This window comes from Cibotium barometz, chromosome 51 (assembly GCF_041138505.1).
Source record: "Cibotium barometz isolate CiBa-2024 chromosome 51, ASM4113850v1, whole genome shotgun sequence".
In the NCBI taxonomy this organism is placed as follows: Eukaryota; Viridiplantae; Streptophyta; class Polypodiopsida; order Cyatheales; family Cibotiaceae; genus Cibotium; species Cibotium barometz.
In genome coordinates this window covers 2,747,629-2,768,371 of record NC_141096.1, presented here as the reverse complement: position 1 = coordinate 2,768,371, position 20,743 = coordinate 2,747,629, and the positions used below count along the sequence as shown (strand labels likewise).

Genomic DNA, 20,743 nt, shown 5'->3' with positions numbered 1-20,743 from the left:
AAATGACTACACTTAGAGCTGTATTAGCTTTGGTTGCTCATGATGATCTGGATTTGATTCAGATGGATGTGAAGACGGCTTTTCTTCACGGTGATCTCCATGAGGAGATATATATGCAACAGCCAGAGGGTTGTGCAGTGAATGGAAAGGAGAAGCTTGTATGCAAGCTGAAAAAGAGTCTTTATGGGCTCAAACAGGCACCAAGGGAATGGTTTATCATAAATTTGATACATTCATGAAATCACAGGATTTCAGGAGAAGTGACAAGGATCACTACTTATACACCAAGAAAGCTTTGGATGGCAGTCTATTGATCCTCATCTTGTATGAGGATGATATGTTGATTGCCGGGAAATCTCGTAAAGAGATGGATGCCTTGAAGAAGAGGCTGCATCAAACCTTTGATATGAAGGATTTGGGTGATGCAAATCACATTTTGGGTATGCGGATACTTCGGGACAGAAATCAGCATGTTTTGTATTTGTCTCAGAAGGAATACATTGGCAAAGTTTTGCAGAGGTTTAATATGGACGGGGGGAAGAAGACTAGTACTCCTTTGCCTCCATATGTGAAACTCAGTGCTATGGACAGCCCACAGTCGGATAGTGGCAGGGCTGATATGGCCAAGATTCCGTATGCTTCAGCTTGTGGCAGTCTCATGTATGCCATGGTTGCTACTAGACCGGACATTGCATTTGCAGTGGGAGTGGTTTCTAGATACATGGCCAACCCTGGCAAGAAGCATTGGGAAGCAGGGAAAGGTGTCATGAGATACCTGAAGGGCACACAGGATATGTGCATTTGTTTTGGCAAACAGGATGCATTAGTGCATGGTTACACGGATTCAGATTATGCCGGTCATCCAGATAACCGGAAGTCTACTACCGGTTATGTGTTTACATTCACAGGAGGTGCTGTGTCATGGATATCCAGGATGCAGAAGTGCACTGCCTTATCTACTACAGAGGCCGAGTATATTGCAGCCCACAGAGGCTTGCAAGAGGCATTATGGCTATCTCGGTTAGTGGTTGATTTGGGTTATACATGGGATATTCCATTGTTGCATTGTGAGAGTCAGAGTGCCATCCAGTTGGCAAAGAACCCTGTCTTTCATGCAAAGACGAAGCATGTGGATGTGAAGTATCACTTCATCAGAGAGGTGATAGAGAACAAGCAAATTCAGCTTGTTAAGATTCATACGGATGACAACCCGGCTGATCTGTTGACAAAGAGTTTGCCTCCGGGGCGGTTTGCTCATTGCAGACACTTGATGGGCATTGGATGAGGCCAGTTTCAGCCTTGATATGGCCTTGTATATTATCATGTACATGCTGATTTTTTCTTTTCCTTCATTTAAGGGCACTTTGCCTTTAAGTGGGAGGTTGTTGGGGTAAAGGCATTATGCCCACCCTTATAGTGTGTACTAGCCCATGTGTTTATAGTGCATAGTACACTTAGTACTTTTAATGTACTAAGTGCACTATGTGTACTAGTGCAATATACATGTGTGATAGGGGAGTCACACACTCAATCCATGAGTTGACTTATCCCCACATGTCTCTCTCTCTCTCTCTCTCTTCTTCTCTCTGTGTGTTTGTCTCTCACATGAAACCCTAACCCTAATTCTATCTCCCATTCATTCAGCCCATTTGAGAGATGTAAAAGATATTCATGCATTGTCGGTGGTGTGTCCACCTTCTAGGTATGTTCCTGCTCCTATAGTTCCATCCAGAGTGGAAGGTGTTACACAAGAAATCAGCCCTGGATCTGGGCACCGTCGCCATCATAGACGTGACGAGGAGGATGTTGTATTAGAGCAATGGGATGCTCCTCATAGCAAGAAGGCCAAAGAGTTCAAGTTAGGAGACAAGGACATCAAATTCGAGAGCTATAATGGAAAGTTGGATGCTACCAAGGCACTTGCTTTCATAAAGCAATTTGAAATAGCCTTTTGCACTGAGGAATTTACTGAGAAATCTATGCTCAGGCATGTGGGTATGCATTTTAAAGAGACTGCAGGTGATTGGTGGATGGCAAAGCTTTTGGATAGGACAGTTGCCCGTACATGGAGTGCTTTCAAAGAGCAATTTTATGATCAGTTCCTTCCTCCTCACTTTGAGAAGGATGTACGAAAGGAATGGGATTGACTAACACAGGATGAAGGCGAATCCATTTCCTCTGATGTTTCAAAGTTTTGGCGGATTCTTCTCAAAGTCACACCTTTCATGACAATTAGTAAGGACGAGAAGAAAAGATAGTTTGAGTCAGGGCTATAACGAATCATTCAAAAGAGCCTTGCAATGTATCCCCACAACACCTTACAAGAGCTCATATACTCGGCCACTATTTCTGAGGAGTTGCATGGCAAGGAAGTGTCAAGAAGACAAGAATTCAGCTCATACAAGGGAAAATTCAGAGCTGAAAATGTGAAAAAAAAAAGGGTACCTAAGCTTATGCCTAATGAGTCCAAGGATGCAAAAGGGGGCTCAGAAAAGAAGCCAAGGAGTAAAAAGGATGATCCTAAGCTGTCCAAACAGCATATCTTTGATTGCATGAGAAGGGAAGTGCTTCACATATGGGAGCAAAGATCACATGAAAGCTCAATGCCCCCAGAATCATAATGTGCAAGATGCCAAACCGAGTGTGAATGTTATACCCGATAACATTGCATATGAACCAAAAGGGCAGAATCTTATGCAAAGCTTGGGGCAAGTTAAAGAACCAAACAGCTTTATTCCTATTTGAAAATGCCTCAACAGATAACTTCATATCCATACAGATGGCTGCTGCTCTTGGGTTAAAGCCCGAGGAATCGGGCATGGAATTTCATGCAGATGCTGCCTTTGAAGTTTGAGGACAAGAAGTTAAGGTCACTCCCATCATTGGAAAGCTTCGCATACAGATACAGGGATATTTGGATCATAAAGACTTCCTCGTGGTACCCAAGGTTGTTAGAGGCGTCAGAGGCATTTGGTACAAGGCGAGCATTTGGTACGAGGCGAGTATGGTACGTGCCTCGAAAGACTCGTATTTTTTAGAGACGTTAGAGGTGTCTGTTTTATATTTATATATATATATATATATATATATATATATATATATATATATATATATATATATATATATATATATATATATATATATATATATATATATAGAGTGATAGATAGATATAATATATATAGTGAAAGTTGAGAGAGAGAAAGAAAGAAAGAAAGAAAGTTATATTAACGTCCACGGGAGGCCGAATCCGACCTATGGGACAGATCAGGTACATCCATTTACATTCCACTCTGGGTATCAATGCCAAAGAGGCATAAAACTGAAAAAAAAAAAACTCAAAATGAACTCTTAACTCTTAAGAGTTTAAATTACAATGGGTTCAATTGCATCTGTGTGGGAGAGATGGAATTAGGGTTAGGTTAATTCATGTGTGGGAGACATACACAGAGAAACAACAAGGGAGAGAGAGAGAGAGAGAGAGATGTGGGGATAAGTCAACTCATGAGGCATGAGTGTGTGACTCCCCTATCACACATGTATATTGCACTAGTACACATAGTGCACTTAGTACATTAAAAGTACTAAGTGTACTATGTACTATAACTTATGGGCTTGTACACACTATAAGGGTGGGCATAGTGCCTTTACCCCAACAACCTCCCACTTAAAGGCAAAGTGCCCTTAAGTAAAGGAAAAGAAAAAATCAGCATGTACATGATAATATACAAGGCCATATCAAGGCTGAAAATGGCCTCATCCAATGCCCATCAAGTGTCTGCAATGAGCAAACCGCTCCGGAGGCAAACTCTTCGTCAATAGATCAGCCGGGTTGTCATCCGTATGAATCTTAACAAGCTGAATTTGCTTGTTCTCTATCACCTCTCTGATGAAGTGATACTTCACATCCACATGCTTCGTCTTTGCATGAAAGACAGGGTTCTTTGCCAACTGGATGGCACTCTGACTGTCACAATGCAACAATGGAATATCCCCTGTATAGCCCAAATCAACCACTAACCGAGATAGCCATAATGCCTCCTTGCAAGCCTCTGTGGCTGCAATATACTCGGCCTCTGTAGTAGATAAGGCTGTGCACTTCTCCATCCTGGATATCCATGACACAGCACCTCCTGTGAATGTAAACACATAACCGGTAGTGGACTTCCGGTTATCTGGATGACCGGCATAATCCGAATCCGTGTAACCATGCACTAATGCATCCTGTTTGCCAAAGCAAATGCACATATCCTGTGTGCCCTTCAGGTATCTCATGACACCTTTCACTGCTTCCCAATGCTTCTTGCCAGGGTTGGCCATGTATCTAGAAACCACTCCCACTGCAAATGCAATGTCCGGCCTAGTAGCAACCATGGCATACATGAGACTGCCACAAGCTGAAGCATACGGAATCTTGGCCATATCAGCCCTGTCTCTATCTAACTGTGGGCTGTCCATAGCACTGAGTTTCACATATGGAGGCAAAGGAGTACTAGTCTTCTTTCCCCCGTCCATATTGAACCTCTGCAAAACTTTGCCAATGTATTCCTTCTGAGATAAATACAACACATGCTGATTTCTGTCCCGAAGTATCCGCATACCCAAAATGTGATTTGCATCACCCAAATCCTTCATATCAAAGGCTTGATGCAGCCTCTGCTTCAAGGTATCCATCTCCTTACGAGATTTCCCGGCAATCAACATATCATCAACATACAAGATGAGGATCAATAGACTGCCATCCAAAGCATTCTTGGTGTACAAGCAGTGATCTATGTCACTTCTCCTGAATTTATGGGATTTCATGAATGTATCAAATTTATGATACCATTCCCTTCGTGCCTGTTTGAGCCCATAAAGACTCTTTTCTCCTTTCCACTCACAAAATAACCCTCTGGCTGCTGCATATATATCTCCTCATGGAGATCACCGTGAAGAAAAGCAGTCTTCACATCCATCTGAATCAAGTCCAGATCATCATGTGCAACTAAAGCTAATACAGCTCTAAGTGTGGTCATTTTGACCACTGGAGAGAAGATCTCATCAAAGTCAACACCATATTCCTGCTTGAAGCCCTTAGCCACTAACCTGGCTTTGTATCTTGGCTTTGCATCAGGTGCAACTTTGAGCCTGTAAACCCACTTGCATGGCAAAACCTTCTTGCCTGCAGGCAAATGCACCAACTTCCATGTTCCATTTTTGTGCAGAGAATCCATCTCTGACTTCATGGCACGCTCCCATAGAGCCTTGTCTACCCTCTGTAAAGCCTCCTTATAACATGAGGGCTCCCCACAGTCAGTGAGCATCAAGTAGTCAACCCCTGGAACAAACCTGTCAGGGGCTCTGGAGGGTCTAGTGGACCTCCGTACCCAATGACCATCATTTGCAGGTTGCTGTCCAGCCTGCATATCACCCATTGGTGGCTCCTGTTCCATGCCATAAGGCTGAAATATCATGCCCGGTATCTCCTCCAACTGTGGTATATCCATAGGGATATCTTCTGCCATCTCTGGCTGTCCATTTGTACCATTTTCAGCACCATTTAAGGGCTGGTTTTCCTGCTGTAATGGCTGATTTACAGCCCTTTGTTGTTGTCCATGATGTCCATCATCATCAAAGATGACTCTGCCAGGCTCCTGTTGCCTTGCACGCTCCTTATACATGCATGTTTCATCAAAAATGACATCATTGCTGCGTATGATCTTTCTATTCATGGGATCCCAAAGTTTATACCCCATTTCACCTCTGTCACCATATCCTAGGAATATGCATTTGTGAGACTTAGGATCAAGTTTGGTGCGCATTTCCCTGCGTATGTGCACGTACGCAACGCAACCAAACACTCTCAAGTGCTTGTATGACGGAGGCTTCCAAGTCCATACTTCCTCTGGCACTTTCCCACCAAGCCTCGTGTTAGGTGACCTGTTTATAAGGTGAACGGCTGTCATAACAACTTCAGCCCAAAAACCATGAGGTAATGCACAATGTGACAACATAGAACGGACCTTCTCCTGTATGGTCCTGTTCATCCTCTCTGCTGTCCCGTTTTGTGGAGGATCATAAGGAGTAGAAAGCTCCCTCTTGATGCCTTTAGCATCACAAAAGTCCTGAACTTGTTTGGACATATACTCTCCACCATTGTCGGAACGCAAAGCTTTCAGTGTTTTGCCAGTTTGATTCTCAACAAGAGCAACAAACTTCTGAAACACTGAGAATGTATCACTCTTCAGACGAAGAGGATAAACCCACACCTTGCCTGTGGCATCATCAATAAAAGACACAAAATATTTTGCCCCTCCCAAAGAAAGCTGAGGCATCTCACATACATCTGTATGCACAAGCTCTAACTGAGCATCTTTCTGTCCAAGAGCTTTCTTGTGGGGGCACTGTAGTTGCCTACCATATATACAATGCTCACAAAACTGAAAACTTGAAAACTTTAGAGAAGGCAAGTAACCCAAACGAGACAATTGCTCCATTCCCTTGACACTCATGTGTCCCAACCAGCTATGCCACATAGAAATTTCCGGCAGCTCGGTTGCATTTACATTAGCATGGTGACAAACACCTGCATGCATGAAATAAAGAGTGTCCACCTTAGAGCCTCTGGCAACAACCAGTGAGCCCTTACTAATTTTCCACTTTCCACTACCAAATGTGGTAACATAATCAGCATCATCAAGCTGTCCAGTAGAAAGCAGATTCTTCTTGATCTCAGGCACATGCCTGACATCATGGAGCATAAGCTGTGAGCCATTTGAAAACACAAGCCTCACATCACCTCTGCCAAGAATCTTGCATGCATGGTTATCACCCAAATAAACCACTCCTTCATTGCCAGCACTATACCTGACAAACAAGTCTCTGCAACCTGTGACATGAAAGGAGGCACCTGAATCAATGATCCATGAGTGCATACCATGACCACCTGTAAGAAGTGAATGGGCATCAAGTGAAGAAGTAAATAGGACCTCATCCTCACTGCCACCTGCACGTGACACATTGATTTCTTCAATCTTGACTCCACTTTTTCCCTTTGGCTTTACATCTTTGGCTTCATCCTTGTCTTTGTCTTTGCCTTTTCCCTTTTCTTTTTGATCATTTTTCCATTTGTAGCATTGCTTTTTAATGTGTCCCTTCTTGCCACAATAATGGCATTCCAAATCCTTTTTGGAGCGAGACTTGCTCCTTCCCCTTTCTTGGCTTTTCCCCCTTTGCTGGGATCTCCCACGTGCATTCATTGCATTGGACTTTCCAACAGAGTTGTTTTTCCTGTTCATCTCTTCTTGAAGAAGAGCACCCTCAACATCTGCATATGACAGCATAGCATTCGAATTGCTAGTGGCTGTCCTGAATGTGTCCCAACTCTCTGGCAAAGTGCATAACAGAAAAGTGGCTTTGAACTCATCGTCCATTGCCAACTTTTGATTAATGACCTGGCTGACAATACCATTAAACTCATTTAGATGGGCTGTCATAGACGCCCCTTCCTTCATCTGAAGACCTATGAGTTTCTTCAACCAATACACTTTGCTTGAGGCACTTTGCTGGGCATACAAGTCCTGCATCTCTGCCACATTCCCCAAGCTGTCTTCTCTTCACGAATGCTGAAAAGTAATGAGTCTGACACAGACAACATGATAGTAGATCTTGCCAACTCATCCATATCTTCCCACTCTTCAGCAGTAAGAGAAGCGGGCATTACACCCCTTTCTTTGATAGGCTTGTGCTGCTTTTTCTGGAGCAACACATTGTAGCACTGGGTTTGCCAAATATCATAGTTATGCGAGCCTTCAAGCTTCTTGATATGAAGCAATGAAGAGCTCTCACCTGTGGTTGCCATAGCAAAATGCAACCTGTCAATGCCTGACTCCCTGCAAAATGTGCAAACACTGCACCAAAAGCACACAAAGTGCTCACAGTTGTTCTCCCAAGCTTTATCTCCCACTGCGGAAGCAAGAATGCAACTTTTCTCCCACTGTTTGTGATGAAATCACCAAAATCTGGTTGCTGCAGATTTTGGACAGCACCTTAAATGTGCTCTGTTGCCCTTCCAAAGTACTGTACAGCAGTACCAAGTGCTCACCAATGATGTACCAAACCTGTACCGGCAAGTACAGCAGCTGAAATGGAACCTTTTCCTCACTCAAATCAGTGTACAGCCATGCCAAAACTTGTACAAAGCTGTACCAAATCTGTACCAGCGGGTACAGTAGCAATAAATGCTCTCCTGGCTGTCCAAATGAGTGAAAATCAGACTTTTACAGTCCTGTACACTGCATACAACAGTCCTGAACAGAAATTGGGCAAAAGCTCCTTGACTGCAAGCTGATTTTTGAGGATTTACGGCATAAATGTCTTGCCTGCTGCTTTGCCAAGCTCAACAAGCATACGAACTTGAAAAGCCCCTTGATTTAAGATCAATTTTTGATCATACATGGTACATTGACGCACATGAAGGCATCCAGAGTGTTCACGATGCTTCCCCCTGGCCACATATACATCAAATACATGAAACCCCTTGATTTACAGGCACATTGAGTGCTTGTAAGGCATCAACACATTATTCACAGCATCAAATGCGATCGCCTGCATGCAAATCAACCAAATCGGCACAAAAGCCCCTTGATTTGCACTGCAATTTGCTGCAATTTTGCCCAAATGTGCGATTTCTCACATCATACAGCATGTATGAGTGCTTAATTGCATAATTACATCAAAAGCCCCAAATTTCGACATCCAATTTCCTGCAAATTGATCGTGATTGTGACCAATGTCCTGCAAATTGAGCCTGATTGTGACCAATGTCACCCAATTTTGCCAATTTTGCTCAAAATTGAGCAATTCGACACCTGTATCTGCTCAATTGTTGATTGTACTTGCTCAATTGCAAATCCCAAAAAAAAAATTTGAGGAAAATACCTTGTAATTTTTTGATTTTTCTCTGATTTGCAGGCGGGTTTTGTTGTTGCAGGAAAAGAGGTGATGATGCTGTTGCTGTTCTGTGTAGGTAGGGGGGGGCACTTCTTGCTGCAGATTTGATGGAGACACAAGCTGTTGGTGATGCTCAGATGGCTGGCTGCTATGAAGCTCCCTGACCCTTCTGGATCCATCAGCTCAGTGGATCAAACCCATAATCACCTGGCAAACTGCCATCCAAGTAGGCTAGACTCTGCACACGTGTTGGGGAGAGTCGCCTGCTAGAAGACTAGTCGAATGGGAGAAGGAAGGCGGCAGAGTGGGGGCGGTGAGTCGGAGAGACCTGCTTCGCCTGGTTCGCTCGCTGCTGAGCGCCACTCGCCGTGTCGAGTTTGCGTTCGTCGTCTCCGCCTAGCTGGCGCTACACGCGACAAGTATGTTTTTATTAACGTCGCCTCTTCGCTAATGATTCAACGCCCGCCTTCGCTCACGCTTCTTCGCCTTCGCCTACTATTCGGCTGTGGTCATCGCTTCTACCATGCCGTGCGCTGTTTCCCTTACGGCTTCGCCTAGCGCCACACAACCCGGCTGTAGCCCGCGTGAGTTCGCAAACGCCTTTGCCTAGCGCTCGCTTCTCACGCTGAAGGGCCAGCGCTGCCTGTGGTGTGCTTGTGTTCGCTTCACACTAAGACTCTCACCGAAGCAAGTGACTGGCTTAGAATGGACTGCCTGCGACTAGTTCAAAACACACGCAGCAAAGCAGCTGCTGGAGAGTCGAGTTGCTGGCTGCCTTGCACACAGAGCAGTTGTGTAGGAGAAGGAAGAATCCCCTACGAGCCAGTGATTCAGCACTCGAGAACAAACCCTAAACCAGGGCTCTAATACCAGTTGTGTGGGAGAGATGGAATTAGGGTTAGGTTAATTCATGTGTGGGAGACATACACAGAGAAACAACAAGGGAGAGAGAGAGAGAGAAAGAAAGAAAGAAAGAAAGAAAGATTTTATTAACGTCTTCCAAAAGACCGAACTCGGCCTATGAGACAAATCGGAGTACATGTATGGGGTATCCTCTGTCATCCCAACAAAATGAAAAAGTACTGAATAAAAAAGCTGAATCTGGGTGTGCAGGGGATGGAGCTCTATTACTAGGAGAATGCAAAGCTATATGCATGGAGTATACAATCATGATATGCAACCTAGCTAGCTCCATCCTGTACCATACTGGGGGTATAAAATGGTATACATCAGTGAAGGGGGTGTCCACAGCTCCCTGAAGAACATGCCTGGGTGTGCTCTGAAGCGAGCCAGTCGCTCCGCACCCTCTCTGTGAAACTGAGCTCTGATCTCTGTCATCTCTCTCTGGTATAGGCGTGGTGTCCGAAAGCCAGGTGTCCTCTGTCTCCTGCGGGCTCTAAGTGTCTCTGCTCTCTGGAGAGTAATTCCCTGCCGTGTAGGGGCTGGGAGGGGTATGGATCTCTGAAAAAATGTAGTAATCTGTGTCTGTCGCCCCCCCTCTGGAGCTGTCTGAGCCTGTAATAATGTCTCTCTGTGGCGCTGTATGTCTAGAATGTATCTCCCCAGTATGCGCTGGTCTGCTGCCTCAAAGATCTGGCGTAGGGAATGTGGCTCTCTGAATAAAATGGGATATCTCTCTCTGATGGCTGTATATGCTCTGCATCTGCATACATAATGCTCCTCACTCTCCACCTCCTCTCTGCACAATCTGCATACCCTCTCCTCTCGGGGGATCCGTGCTGCTCTGCCAGTCTCAATCTCCAATCGGTGTGATGAAACTCTGAGCTGACCAATAGCCACTCGGGAGCCGTGTGGTAAAAAGCCCTCCATGTATCTAGGCCTCTCTATAAATCCATCATCAGTGATACTCATGAAGTGATCTCTGTAGTATAGCATCTTCGGTGGAAGAGGCTGTGTAGGTGAAATCCATGTCTCTCGTGTATAGAGCTGCCATAGATCCTGTCTCAATACTCTGTTCCTCTCACTATGAGAGAGACGGATATGTGGTGCATCCCTGTCATACTGGAATGGTGGTAGATGATCCATGTCTAGGCCATGCTGTGAGAACCAATGTGTGACCTGTGCATACCATGATCCTCTGTCTCCTGCCTCAGCCAACTGTCTAGATGCCTGAAAAGCTCTGTATGATAATCTGTCTTGTGGCATCTCTCTGAATCTGTCTAGCAGGCATATAGTCTGAAATATGGCCTCTACCATCATAGGAGGCGCAGCAAACTCTGCTCGGATAATGTCATGAGGTACTGACGGTTTGCTGCGTATCATGCGTGCCATCATGAGGGCCTGTGGTCTCTCTATCTGTGTCCACCAATGGGTAGCAAGGCCTGGCGCCCATACTGCTGCTCCATACATCAATGCCGGTGTGACTAATGTGTCAAATAGCCACCCCTTCGTCCGGGGCTCCTGAAAATGCGCCTGGTGGCACTGTCTCTCTAGCATAGCCAATGCTGCATATCCCCGTGTCAATCTAGCTCTGGCTGCTGAACCCATGGTAAAGCGTGTGGCTGCTGCAGAGAAGGTAACCCCTAGGTACACGTATGATGTCACCACCTCCACCTGGCATCCTGCGAGAGTGAATGTCAGATGACTCCTGCCCTGTCTCGATGTATGAAAGACCATAACCTTGGTTTTCCCAAGGTTCACAGTAAGACCCCTCTGTGTGCAGAAATCATGGAGTGCATGTAGATGCTGCTGTAGACCCCCTGGGGACTCAGACACTAATACAATATCATCAGCATAGAGCATAATATGTACTGAGGTACCTACTAAATCAACTCCATCTCCGCCTCCCTGTGTAATGAAGTCAGCCACCTCATCAATGTATAACCCAAATAGCGTGGGGGAAAGTGGGCATCCTTGCTTCACACCAATGGTGCTAGCAATAGTCTCGGACATACCTCCTGGACATCTGACTCGCCCAAAAACCTGCTCATATAATGCATAGATCATAGTTACCACGGAACGTCGTTCCGCCTTCCTGGAACGCCGGAACGCCGTTCCGGGCAAAGGCACGTTCCCGGAACGCCGGAACGTTCCGCAAAAAAAAAAAAAAAAAAAAAAATTGCGGAACGTTTGTTTTGCTTGCAGAAATGTATGTTCATGTCTTGGGGGAGCAAATATTAGGAAGCATATTTGGCTATCCGTATACAAAAAGTTACATTTTTTGTGTCATATGCTGACATGTCATATGACGTGGCGTTCCACGACGTTCCCGATCCGCTCCCGTTCCCGTTCCCGCTCCCGTTCTAGCATCCAACGTTCCCGGAACGTTCCCGTTCCGTGGTAACTATGGCATAGATGCCCCATGTCATATCTGCTGGTATGCCAAGAGACTGCAGGCGCTGAAAGAGCCTCTCTCGTGGTACTGTGTCAAATGCCTTGCGGAAATCCACAAAGCAGCAATAGAGCTTTCTCTTCCTCACTCTGGCCTGATCAATCATACATCTCAAAGTGAATACATGGTCAGTGGTAGAGAAAGCTCTCCTGAAGCCTGCCTGCCCTGAAGAGCGTAAACCTGCTCGCTCAGCATATAAGCTAAGCTCCTCCTCCAGCACTGCACCATAGAGTTTGGCCAGCACGTGGCCAACCATAACCGTCCTGTAGTTGCTCGGATCGAGCATATCCCCTGTTTTGTGAATCGGCACAATGGTGTGCATCGTCCACTCCGCAGGCAAACCCTCTGCTAGTGCCCTGTTAAACAGGTGTGCAAGAAAAGGAGCTAAAGAATCTACTGCATATATGAGATGCTCACCCTGCAGGCCCATATGGTCGGCGGCCCGTCCATGCTGTAGGCGGCGGATAGCTTCCTGTACCATCGAGTGGGTAAAGAAGCTAGCTGTGGTGGGTCGAGGCTCCTGTGGCTGAGGTATAGGTGGCTGCTGTGGGGCATGGTATAGACCCTCTGCATATGTGTGCCATGTCTGTGGGTCTGCAATAGGTGTCGGGGTCCGGGGCTCTCTGAAGTGCCGCCATGAGACAGGGCTATCTCTACTCATGAAGAAATGAAAGATCTCTAGCTCCTGCATCTCTGCGAAGGCCCGCCTTTTGCGGCGAGTAAGTCTCCTCATCTCTCTCCTCGACTCCTGCTCTGTGATGGCTCCCAAGGCTCTCTGTATGCGGAGTCGTGAGTATAGGGCTCTGCACTCGTCATCATACCATCTGTTCTGGGGCATAGTCCCAGGTCTCGCAGGCTCTCCTGAGTGTACACGATGTGGGAAGCTCTGTAATGCAGCCGTGTGTAGGAGTGATGCGAGCTGGGCTGTAATGGTATCCATAGATGCCAGGGGATCCATGAGTAGGAGCCCATCCTCTACTCTGCCAGTGTATATGTCTGCCATGTCATGTGTGAAGTAGATGGTAGTGTGTGGCGTCGGTATGTGGGGGGCTGGTGATACTGGTGATCCGGCTAGTGAAAATGCCAAGTATGTATGATCTGCCCCAATAGGACGAGGTGGAATGGAGAATGAGGTGACAAGCTGTGATGCCTCCAAAGACCCCATAATGTAGTCTACCACCGTGCCTCCGGTCCGTGTATGACCCCCATGTGGGAAGCATGTCAGTCCTCCTGATCTCGGCCACTGTAGCATCCCGTTATAAATAACGAGACGATGCCTGGCTCCCAACTCTAGTAAGTGGTCTCCATAATGTCCTCTGTCTGGTCCAGTGTCCTCTGATGCCCGACTAGCCCCTATCTCCTCTGGATCCACAGGGTGGAGGATCTCCATGTCATCATAGTCATACACCTCACACTGTCTGCTCTGTGTGTGGGCATTGAAGTCGCCCGTAAGAAATACTTCCCCTAGTGTAGAATAATGCATAATCTCCTCTGACAGACAAGTGTATGGCGAGGCTCCTATCTCCTCCTCCTGTGGCATGTCCTCTGTAATGACATAGGAGGATCCTGATGGAGAAAAGTAACATAGAGCTATGTATATAACCCTGTCCTGTGAGAGCTGTAAGCTGATCCACATGTATCTGGCCTCTGGATCCTGTGCTACCACTCTCAGTCTCCCCTGTAGCTCTCGTCTGAATAGGACTGCTACTCCCCCCGACCCTCTCGAGGTACCCTGGCGTGTGGTCCTCCTGTATGCTGACTCCCACTGGAATCCCTCTACTCGAGGTAGCCCTCTCTCTGGGCTCTGATGTGTCTCTGTCAGAAGTATGATGTCTCTCCCCACCATAACATGCTCCAGTCGTCCAGGCTGCACCCATAGTGAACCATTACAGTTCCATACTGCTATGTGTATCTCTGTCAGTGGCCTGGTCTGTGTCCCATAGGCCCCAAACCGCTAATCCATGGGCCGGCCATCAATGATGACCCGACCATCTCGATAGAAGGCCTTCTTGCCTTCTCTCCTCGCGTGTAAGACTCGTGGCATGCAAGTTCTCCTATGCTCAAGCTGCATCCTCGTGAGATCATCATCCAAGAAAATAGGAGCTCCCTCTAAACCCCGTAGTATAACCCTCTTCCTCATGAAGGTGACCCTCTCCGTCTCTCCTGCAAACTGTAGGATGAGGGCTCGCTTGCGTGTTAAGTCTTTCCCGGCTCTCCATGCTTTGGTGAAGGGGAGAGGGTGCTCTTCCTTGTAGCCGAGCTTCATGCATAGAAGCTATGCATCTTTCTCGGGAGTGGAGTCGGGTGTCTCGGCTATACCTGTGACTCGAATGTTGAGGCGACGGGCATGCCTCATCTTCTCCTCCTCAATGGTGGTGTGAATGATTTGGTTTTCTTCCCTTTGAGTTTCCTCTCTCACTTCTTTACGGATGTTCTTCTTCACCACCTCGACCCATCCTGATTGCTTGGCTTCGAGCTTTCCTTCCATGTCCTTTGTGATCTCCTTGGAGATCTCTTCTTTGATGGCCGTGAGAGTGTTGTCATTGATCTCCCCTTCTTTCTTCTCAGCATTCTTGATGGCTACCATTTCCATTTTCAATGCACTCACCTCCTCTTTGAGTGCCGTGTTCTCTTGTTCGAGGTTCGTGACCCGTGCTTCGAGAGCTATGATGTGCTTGTGTAGTTTGTTTTCCACCTCATTGAGGTTGGAATCGGATGTCTTCTTGTTCTCCTTGATTAATGCCTTCATTGCCATCTCGAGGGCCTCGAGTTTCTCTTGGAGACTCGGGGCCATTCCTCCAAATCACTCTGCAGTCCTTCCCACAGGCAGGGAGGAGAGAGAGAGAGAGAGAGAGTTATGTTTCTGCCTTGGGGGCCTGAGCAAGGGTGGGTGGGGAAAGGGGGCCAATGTAGCAGAGAGCAGCGAGCAGCGAACTGCCGGGCAGAGAGGCGAAGTGGCGATCCTCTGTCTGGTCCAGTGTCCTCTGATGCCCGACTAGCCCCTATCTCCTCTGGATCCACAGGGTGGAGGATCTCCATGTCATCATAGTCATACACCTCACACTGTCTGCTCTGTGTGTGGGCATTGAAGTCGCCCGTAAGAAATACTTCCCCTAGTGTAGAATAATGCATAATCTCCTCTGACAGACAAGTGTATGGCGAGGCTCCTATCTCCTCCTCCTGTGGCATGTCCTCTGTAATGACATAGGAGGATCCTGATGGAGAAAAGTAACATAGAGCTATGTATATAACCCTGCCCTGTGAGAGCTGTAAGCTGATCCACATGTATCTGGCCTCTGGATCCTGTGCTACCACTCTCAGTCTCCCCTGTAGCTCTCGTCTGAATAGGACTGCTACTCCCCCCGACCCTCTCGAGGTACCCTGGCGTGTGGTCCTCCTGTATGCTGACTCCCACTGGAATCCCTCTACTCGAGGTAGCCCTCTCTCTGGGCTCTGATGTGTCTCTGTCAGAAGTATGATGTCTCTCCCCACCATAACATGCTCCAGTCGTCCAGGCTGCACCCATAGTGGAGATGTGGGGATAAGTCAACTCATGAGGCATGAGTGTGTGACTCCCCTATCACACATGTATATTGCACTAGTACACATAGTGCACTTAGTACATTAAAAGTACTAAGTGTATGTACTATAACTTATGGGCTTGTACACACTATAAGGGTGGGCATAGTGCCTTTACCCCAACAGCATCTAGTTCGAAATTGAGGTTCAAAATAAAAATAGCTATATTTCATCCATGGATGGATTTGCTCTTGAGGGGGGTGGGGTACGGAATTCTTTAATGATTGCTTGTCCTCCTCTGTATATTGCCCATTTGCCATTCTTTCTTGCTTCTTTAACTTTATTCAGCTCTGCCGATCTGTTCTTGAGAGAGAGAGAGACTAGAGTGTGTATGTATGAGCCTTGAGGGAGGGGGAGAGAGAGTGTGTATGAGAGAGGGAGAGAGAGAGTGTGTGTGTGAAAGAAAGAAAGCTGTATTAAACGTCTGCAAAAGGCCAAAATGACCTATGAGACCAAAATAGTCCATCCTCATCATCTGGATACATCATCAAGATTCAAGGGTACAAAGTAAAATGAAATGAATTGAAATGAACCGGTAGAGTATAGAGAGAGCTCCAAATGTGGGTATAAAAAACAACATCATCCTAGTGTGTTTGTGTGTGTTGATTATAGGCCCTTAACAAGATTACTATCAAGAACAGGTTTTCGATTCCTCGAATCGATGATATTCTTGATAAACTTGAGGAAGCTTCCTGTTTCAATCGCATTGATCTTAAGAGTGGCTACCATCAAATTCGATTGGTACCTCAAGATGTGCACAAAACGGCTTTTCGAACATACCCATTGGAGACACAGAGACACTGCCTATGGGACTGTCCACAGGCGCAGCAGATTTGGCTGAGGATGCTGCGCATTTTGGCCCCCCTCTCTCTAGAGGGCATGTATACGTGGGGTGCCGCTACTTGATCGACTTCGTCAAGGCCTGCTCTGGGATACGAGACGGAGCAGGACATCCAGGCCATCAGATTCATTAGGGGCCAGCCTCGCCTTGTTCCTTCACCGGATTTCTCGTCCGCCGGCTGGACACATGAGAGGGATCTACGATGGGAGCTCCTCAGCAACCTCACCATTTGGTTCACCTGGAAAGCCCGGTGTTTCAGGGCCTTTGAGGGGAGACTGGAGCCACCAGCAGAGACTGTTCGGGGGATTTGGCAGGAGTTGATCCACACCCTACGAGGACAGTATGACCGCATCCGGGGCGACTCGGATGCGGCGATCTTGCAGCGCCAGGCCTTTCACACCACTTGGCGCAGCGGCCCCTTCTATTATACCCTACACGCGGGTACCCCCGCTGGCATTACAGGCCACCTGTTTGGATTTTCCCCCCTCCTATTGTATGATATAGCCTCTCTGTTATTTGTACTTTTTTGCACCTAGGGAGAGTCTCCCTAGCTGCCTTGATTGGATCTCTGCTCTGCCTTCTTATGAGCAAGAGAGGTTTCTGTAGCCCAGCGGGCGTTTTTTATAACTAATGAAAGGATCTTTTCTGGTCCCGGGGGGGGGGGGGGGGGGGGGACTTATCAGGGATGCAAGATATATATGCTTTGGACACAGATTTTCAACTCATTTGGGCTGATTTGAATCATGGTACTGCTATCCCATCTTATTCAATTAGAGATGGGTTTCTAATAATGCAGAATCGTATTTGTGTAGTGCGTGAATTACGCCAAAAGGTTATGGAAGAGTGTCATGCTCCACCATATGCTTCCACCTATCTTACGAACAAAAGATGAAATCTTTGCAGCAGATGAGTATGTCCGTGATTTGGATACTACGTTTGCACAGGTTCGGACAGCCATAGAACGATCTCAAGCTAAGCAGAAAAAGGCAACTGACAAACACAGGCGAGAGGTGGTTTTCAGGAAAGGTGATTGGGTATTACTTAAGTTTGAGAAAGCACGTCTTCGGAAGCGTCCGCGTAAATTACGCCAAAAGGTTATGGAAGAGTGTCATGCTCCACCATATGCTTCCACCTATCTTACGAACAAAAGATGAAATCTTTGCAGCAGATGAGTATGTCCGTGATTTGGATACTACGTTTGCACAGGTTCGGACAGCCATAGAAAGATCTCAAGCTAAGCAGAAAAAGGCAACTGACAAACACAAGCGAGAGGTGGTTTTCAAGAAAGGTGATTGGGTATTGCTTAAGTTTGAGAAAGCACGTCTTCGGAAGCGTCCGCGTAAAGAAGGCCCGTTTCCTAAGCTTTCAAACAGGTACTACGGGCCATTCCAAATTTTGCAGAAAACAAATGAAGTGGCATATAGATTGGTCTTGCCCGATCACTGGAAAATACACAATGCCTTTCATGTCAGTTTGTTGAGGCCTTATGTGGGACCACCTCCTATGGAACCAGTTTTGGAAGATCCACCAGAAGTGAATGAACTTGAGGAAGTATTGCAACCTGAGCAGATAGCTTTTCATAAAGAGCGCAAGCATGCAGGTGGCAAGCTAGTGGGCAGGTATCTTGTGAAGTTTAAAAACTATTCGGCTATGGATGCAAAATGGATGGACGAGGATTATTTTGCGGATTATCCGAAACTTCTGAAGACCTACTTGGAAGCTTTTCAATTGCGGTCAATTGCTTAGGAGTCGGGGGAATGTCACAAAATTCCTTACAGCTTCTATTTTTCTATTGTTCATGTGTGGCATGTGGAGCCTGACATGACATACATGTATGGCTTGTGTAGCCTGACATGGTGTCTGTGTGGCATATGGAGCCTGACATGACAGTACATGTATGGCTAGTGTAGCCTAACATGATAATACATGTGTGGCTTGTGGGGCCTGACATGGTGTGTACATGTATGGCTCATGGAGCCTGACATGATGAAATTCTCTGAGACTAGCTATCTTGGAGATCTTCTGTACTTATGTTGGGGGAAGGTTTCGGAAGGATCATGAGCCCTGGACATTTTATCGGATACAACTGAGCAGATGAGTGTTTCTTCCAATCTAGCTGCACTCATATGTGTGCATGACTTTGATTTATCTTTGGATGACTTGTCTTGTTTGCCTGGACAATGCCTGAGATTTCTGCCTGCGTTGTCCATGGGACCGGGGACACCTGGGCACCCTGTGGACGTGTATGTGCACACCTATTTGGGACTGACAGGTGGTCTACATGTGTTTTACAGGTGGTAAGTATCCCCAAAAACTTAATTTACAGCTTTATGAGTTCACATGCTAATAATTATTGGTTCAGGTTCACACTCACTTGTAAGGACCGGACAACTTATAAGTGAGTACACATTGAGCAGGACTTATTTAATACACGAGAATACATCTCTAGCATTGTAGATAGATCCTAATGATAGGCAATAGTAACAGCACTAACTTTGGGCCTTCTGGACAAGGCATCTGCCACAACATTCTTCTTACCTGGAGTATGTAAAATCTGAAAATGAAACATGGACAAGAAATTTGCCCATTGCATGTGCCTATTTGTCTGAGTAAGAAAATACTTGAGACTTTGATGGTCTGTCGAGAAAGAGCTTTTCCATGGTTTTCTTCATGGACAAGGCTATAGGAGTAGTGGATATTACTCACGGGATGAGCGAGTGTTTCTTGGACTTGGACATATAGCTTGGACATGGAGATGGAGAACTTGGAGAGCTTGGACATGAAACATGAAGCTTGGACATAAACATGGAACTTGGACATACAGGTTGGACATGAAGCTTAGACATGAACATGGAACTTGGTTATGGAACTTGGACTTGGATTTGGACTTGGACTTGGACTTGGACTTGGACTTGGACTTGGACTTGGATTTGGATTTGGATTCATTGGACTTGGATTCATTGTATTTGGATTTGGTACTAGCCCGGTGAGAGATACTTATGGGTCATCCCCGTGGTGTGCTCAACATCAGAGATCTTGCACATCAACATCGACTTAGATATCCTACATCGGCATATCTGTCTGTTTTGTAATCATTGATTTTATTGATCCTGGCCAACGTGCCCGTGTACTGTTCCTGAATAAATTCATGAAAGGGGGCGAGGCATGTTCCCTGCTCAATGTGGTGTACTGTGCAAGATCCCCATTCCCTTTTCTCTCTCCCCTCTCTTTATATTTTTATCTCTTGGACACATGGTTGAGTCTGTACTGTACGCCCCGCTGGGCTTACAGAAACACCTACACAGACCATGAATAAATATTGGCCCAATAGCACAAGCACTTGTACAAACCATGAATCTAGGCCCCAGCACTACAGTGTCTATAAAGACCATAGATTCCAAAAATAATCATGTCATGTCATTGGCCTCCAAGTGGCATATGCTACCACAAGATCCGTCCACATGCCTAAGATTAACATAAGAAAGACCACAAAATTAGGGATTGGTGACACGTACCAGCAGCCACTCAAATGCGGCAATGCGAGAGTACAAGAGCTAGGCTACCTCCATCATCCTCACAAAAAAGTGAGGCAGGGACCTCCGCCTTAGCAGGCAATGGCCCCCCCAAGTACAGTGCAGGCAAGGTCTAAAATGAACATGCGGAGAATGTCGTTGGGAGTCATCGGGACCGTCACGTCTACGACAAGCTGCATGCTCTCCTAAAATCACTAGCCTGGTGCCCACCACTGCAAGGCTCTAGCGACCACAAGAAGTAGCAACCTTCTTGCCAACACAACAGCATAGTCCATGTACTTTGGATGGTGGTACAAGTTTTGATGTAATAGTGGCATTCACCTCTACACCTCCCACAACGGAACAAGCAATGTGGGGGATGGTAGGGATGCACACACACATGCATTAGTGGCACTTCTAGTGAAAAGGAGCATTATTCCTCATATTTCTCATGTAAAACTGTGAAGCATGCTTAGGCTGCACTTTACCAAGTGCATAACGAGGAAAAACTGGCCTACTTGTGTA

At 46.4% G+C, this 20,743-nt stretch overlaps 1 protein-coding gene across 1 annotated transcript in view; it reads right to left on the bottom strand.

The window, feature by feature from the left end:
- Positions 1-20,743, bottom strand: part of LOC147609215 (tRNA synthetase beta subunit family protein) — a 103,374-nt gene that overhangs the window by 21,606 nt on the left and 61,025 nt on the right. The window lies entirely within an intron of this gene.